Source organism: Rhynchophorus ferrugineus, unplaced genomic scaffold (genome assembly GCF_030347505.1).
Source record: "Rhynchophorus ferrugineus isolate W39M unplaced genomic scaffold, kcgeb_rfMv2 rfM2, whole genome shotgun sequence".
NCBI lineage: Eukaryota > Metazoa > Arthropoda > Insecta > Coleoptera > Curculionidae > Rhynchophorus > Rhynchophorus ferrugineus.
The window spans coordinates 82,250,815-82,256,707 of record NW_027472581.1 but is presented as its reverse complement, the minus strand read 5'-3'; the positions used below and the strand labels follow the sequence as shown (position 1 = coordinate 82,256,707).

Here is a 5,893-nt window from a genome sequence, read left to right as displayed (position 1 = left end):
TATATAAGACAATGAGCAAGTAATAATAACCCTTATTCAAATGTTCTTTATTAAGTTGCCATTGTGTTCGATTCTAAATTATACCGATAATGTTCGCTTTTATTCAATAAACAACAAAAGCGTCGCTTATTTCCATTTCGATCGAAAGAGATAAGGTACATTTCCGCATACGATCTGGAGACTGCCATCTAACCAGGTGATGGTTTTCTTCGATTTTACTGGCATTATTCATTATGAGTCCCCTCAGCAGGAGCAAAGTGTTAACAAAGGAACGGAAATTTATTTCATTAAAATAGAAATTTGTTAATATTATATATATGAAGGGCACATGTGTGTAGGTCAACATACAAGATCTTTTTACTTTACACGAATATCCATTGCACGAAGTCTCTTTTATCCCTTTTAGACTTCATTTTACTCCGAATATCAACCAGAAAAATAATTTATAGTCGCTCCAACACTATTGTGCTGTAGTGACTTCAAACACTCACTTAATTTTAACGAACACTACTTTTTAAACGACCTTTAGCCCCAGCGAGATTCGGTCCTAGTACATTATTGTTGGCGAACTAAACTCTTAGCTCACACGGCTACCCGCTGGGTTACAGAGAGTTTTTAAAGGTATTGCAACGCAAAGGCTGCTTACGTATTTTCCAAAAAGTATACCTGGTGGAATAAAGGAACTAAATTGGTTATTTCAAACTAGTTGTTGTAATTACTTACATTTAATTAATAATCAGACTACTTGGAATTCAATATTTCAAAAGAAATAGTATAGAATATGGTGAATGCGCGTTGATTCTTACAAACTTGAGAGGTGTAGAAAACAAAACCATAATTTTAATATATTCAAAATTCAGTTCAATTTTTTTTAAACAGTAGTATAGTTTAGCTAACATGGCTGCGTTTTATTTTTATGCATTAAAACGTGTATATAAGAAATATATAATAATGAAATAAAATAAATATAGAGAAAAAATGTTAATGTTTAAACTATTTGTTAAATAGAGCTGGGTGGAATTCTAATGAACTCCGTGTTGCGCTTACATGTAATTTTTGTTCTATTTAAGCTTTATCAGTTTTTTAGGGATTATTAATATGCATTGTTCATGACATATCTCCATAAAAGTGGACAAGAAAACAAAACCAAAATAAAAAAACACTTTTTGCACCACAGTAGTGTAAGTGTGTTATGTTTATTGTCTATGCTTTTTTTCTCTATTTATAAGTTCTTCCTCCTCTTCTGTCCTTGTTTTGATCTTCTCTCTTTTCTTGCTTCCCATATTTACTTGTTTTTTCATGGTTTTTCGAATGTTTCCATCAATTTCCAAATCTTGGTTTATAACAATTCTGATTTCTATACACTGGTATATAAATGCATCTACTTGTTCTATTTTTAGACCGGCAATTTAGATTTTTATTACCTATGGCCGTCCTATCATAAAATGTTTCGTTTTGATTTTACTCATATTTACCTTACCTTACCTTTGGCCTACCTTTCATGTAGTCCTATTTTTTGTTCATACAAACGGGTGAATAAAAAGTTACACTTCATCTGACATTTATTGAAGATTTGTATCAGAATCTTTTAAATAACAAGAGCATGTTTTATATACAAGCCACATAAAATATTAAACACAACTTATATATTAACAGTTGATTTATTCGTGCGCAATAATATAAGCATATATTTAAGAAGGAACTACGAGGAATGGTCGAATGAAATCGTTTATGTCTAGTTGTTTTCTATTTTATTTTTCTTTAAAACAAGATTTAAATAGTAAAACAAAAATGATCATATCACTATCAGTGACCATGGCCTTTGTCGTAACCTTGGACTGGTTTACTGTAAATCACCCTATCGTATCCGTGTTGAGGTACTGCGACTGGTTGGAAATGAGGTGTTGGTGGTGGTCCGAAAACTTTACTCACGACCGATCCGGTGTGGACAACGGGGGTATCGGCTCCGTCACCGCCGTCACCAGCTCCAGCTCCACCGCCACCGCCACCTCCTCCATAACCTCCATGACCACCACCGCATTCTACACTGACCAGGACGGCCATAATGGCGAACACGGCAATCTAAGGTATGTCATAAAAAATATGATTAAACAACGTTTTATTTTTTAAAATTTTCATTTCAGGCTGATGGTGTGTAAAAGTATTATTCTTCTTTTCGACTTCAAAAATCAGTTGAAATCAACGAGTGCCGCATATCATATTAAAATTTTAAGACATTTACAGAAAAATATTCCAAATTGTATGATATTTATTTAAACATTTTCATAAAAATAAATATTTCCAGGTTGCCGAGGAACGCGAAATATATATGCTCTGAATATCTCTATATTATCATCAAGTCCATGTTTTCCAAATATATTTATGAAAGTACTTAATTGGTCCTGGTTTATAATATTTTCGCGTATTTTGTATTTAAAATATTTAATAGTTTAAGCCAACTTTTTAGAAGGCGAATTATTCTTTGCTATCTGGGTGAAATTCGTTTTCAAATAGTGTCAAAATGCTAAAGTTGCTGCACAAAATAGTATTTATACAAGTTGTGAATGAAAGATACTGAAGGTGAAGCTTGCAAGTTCTGCTTATTTTGGTGCTAGAAATATTTCTAGATGAAATTATAGAGAAATTGTATAAAAAATGTTACTAACAACAAGCTTGAAAACAAAAGCAAGTTTTATAATTTTGTTAAATAAAGTATAGACGAAATATTCCAAAATCTTTCATAGTTTTGTGAACTACGTACAGTATTCATGGAAAAATGAAAAGTAATATGACAGCTTATTCTTTCCATACTATTCTGTTATATATTGATACTTATATCTATATACAAGAATTGTAAATCACATTGATGGACTGATAATAGTTAAATCATGATAATAGTCATGTCAAAGTAAAAGTTCCATCAGTAGGTTTTATTGAAACAGCAAATAGAGTACTTGCTGGAATTTTACCTATTAATTTTCGTGTTTACTTAGAAAAAAAAAAATATCTTTTTAGCGGAAGACAAAATCAGAGTGAAAAATGGTCACTAATTATTTGACAATATTCGAAAATCAATAGACATTTCGATTTCCTATTTTTGCATATAAATCAAAGGATAAGAAGATGACGGCTAGAAATGGATTTTACTTTAAGAAATGTAAATACTCACAATTTTTCCAATATAGAATTTACAAAAAGAAATAGAATTTTTGTGAGATAAAAATAAATAATTCAGAATTTTTAAAAATAATAAGATATATACTATTAATTATTTGCATGAGACAATTTGCATATGGTCCGTAGAATTGTAAGAATATTTCATGATATTTAACATGATATATGGCCGAAATCGTTGTATGCAAAAATATATGTTACAGTTTACTCTAAATAACGTTTTCATTCATATTAATAATATTTTAATTAATAATTTTAGATTAAAAAATATTATTTAATAACAAACAATCACATTCAGGAAATTGTATAAATTGTTTGTTATAATTCTGAGAAATCAAACATTAAACTTTAAATAATTAACATTTTATTGATCATAAAAAAGTAATAAAAATATATTTTTCGAGGGCTTATGCAAGAAAATATTATATTCATCAAATATACTGGAAAAGGACATAATTAGAGTTATATAATTCCCGTAGTTACTAAATAAGGATATATGAATTTTATATATGAAGGCGATATATGAATTTTGTTAAGAGAATAATTCAGAAAAATCATAGTGTCATAAAATGTAGAATAAAGTCTCAAAAAATTCTTGTTAAAAAATAAATAATTTGACTAAATTGTTATATGTTTTTTATTCATTATTCTATTAATTTATGCGATTTTTAAGTTTTGTTATAATTCTCGATAAATTATTGTAAAAGGTTCTCAAGAAAAGTAGAAATATAGCAGATGATTCTTAGCTGTTAACTGTCGTTATTTTCAGAGCAGCGCGCCGAATTTATCGAATTAGAATTCGAATTTTTTTGCCACTAACCTTTATACCTATGATCTACTCTGTACCTCTCTATACTCTTCACTACAGATCCCAAAAAAATATGGTTTAAGTGATACAAATATTATCAAAGTTGAGCACTATTTTAAATTTAAAGAAAAGAGGAAGACATAATTCAATGTAAAAGCTTATAAAAACATTAGAAAGTCGGTGGGCTGAAGGTCCACCCTTGGAACAGACTATCTGGATGAATAAAGGTACAATTTGCGTCCTATTATACTAATTACATAGAAAGTATCATATATCTATAAATATTTGTATACGAAAATATGTTAAATATTTACTAAATTATCATATTTTTTACAAAAATTAATTATTTCCATTTATTCCTTTGAAAAAAAAGAAGAAAATCAGTTAAAGAATACTCAAAATTTTATACCGAAAGATAATGTGACGATTTTTTGTTGCTATTTCCAAAATGCACTGTTCTTCAATTAAAGATAAATGCTACTGGAAGCTTTTGAGTTCCATAGGAAATTCATGGTTAAATCCTTAAAAATCATCATCACAGTACTTAATGGTGTATTTTAAGAAAACGTTTATAAATTATACAAGAAAATGTAGATTGTAAAATTGACATTAATTTTTATTCTTGCTAGAAATCTAACGTTTATTATATAATACTAAAAGAGCTCTACATATTCTCTTTTGAATTCATTAAGAATTTAAATTAAGGAATTGTTTATTATTTTTATATTATGTAATAAGAAAAATCTACTATAAAATTATATTTTTTTCTGACATAACCAATATCCCATAAGCAAATGTACTTTTGTATATATAACTGTTTCTATTTATGGAACAAATAATTTTAAGAGCCACGGGAACAAGCGCTGGGCGATTTCTGCTCGATTATATCATAAATGGCGCAAATCTCAGCTATATCTAGCAAACTTATTAATTATGACATTAAACAGACCGTGAAAGTTGGCCATAATCAGCGTTTAGTTCAGCAATTAACGCTATTTTTAGTGAAAGTCAAATCGGGCGCCTTCTTAGAAAAGTTTTGCCACCACTTACCAGGAGCTTCATGATCGGTAATTAATGGGACAGTCGAGCGTGCGGACTGATAATTGCCAGTTGAGGATCGGCCATCTTATATAGCGAAATATTCTGGTGGTGGTAGACTGGGCGATCGTCGTTTATTTTTGACAAAAGCAGGAGAACCTTGGTCGGTTCGGGCTAAAGCAACAGGAAGTGGTTCGAAACGCAGAACGTCCCACTGGCACCATCCGAACGCCCGCCGTATTGCATCGGCTTCACGGGCCAGACTTGGTTCCGCGTGACCGGCGATCGACTACACGCTATCTACGTCGCGGCGCTTTGCGGTGGTTGGTAAATGTACGATTTCTTTTGTCGTTTTTTTGTCGATAGTTATATGATAAATTTAGATGTATTTTTACATTCTGATTTCGTATTTGGAAAGAGAAATATGGGTAAAATAAACAGAATGCAACTAGAATAGATAAACCCAATGCAGTGTAGTAATATTATGTAAAAATAAACATTAAACTTTCAGAAATTTGGCCAAACAAAGCATAACTTAAGTTTTACAGAATTTTCAGTGAATTTATTTAATACTAATAAACATGACGAGCATTGTCCTGTCTGAACTATCACTATTGAATTCGAACTGGAATAAATAATAACAATAATTTATGCCAAAACCATATGTGCTATGCAAAATGATGGCTTCATCAAAACGGTTATGGTTTTCTCGTAAATCTTGTATCTTGCGGTCTAATTATCTCAAAGATGTTTTTTTGCGCGGTGATGGATTTATCCCAAATGATCAATTTGCTTTTCTCCAATACTTTAGTCAGCGCAGAACTCCTCGAAAGGCTGCAAGATCGAATTTCATTAGTTTGCATTGGCAACTTG

General features: G+C 30.5%; 1 long non-coding RNA gene across 1 annotated transcript; it reads right to left on the bottom strand.

Moving 5' to 3' along the window:
- Positions 1-1,728: 1,728 nt before the first annotated feature.
- Positions 1,729-5,183, bottom strand: LOC143191889 (uncharacterized). The gene is made up of 2 exons (XR_013004659.1): positions 5,033-5,183; positions 1,729-2,082 (listed from the first exon to the last, which is right to left on the bottom strand). It is a non-coding gene; the product is annotated as an uncharacterized LOC143191889 (long non-coding RNA).
- Positions 5,184-5,893: the final 710 nt, after the last annotated feature.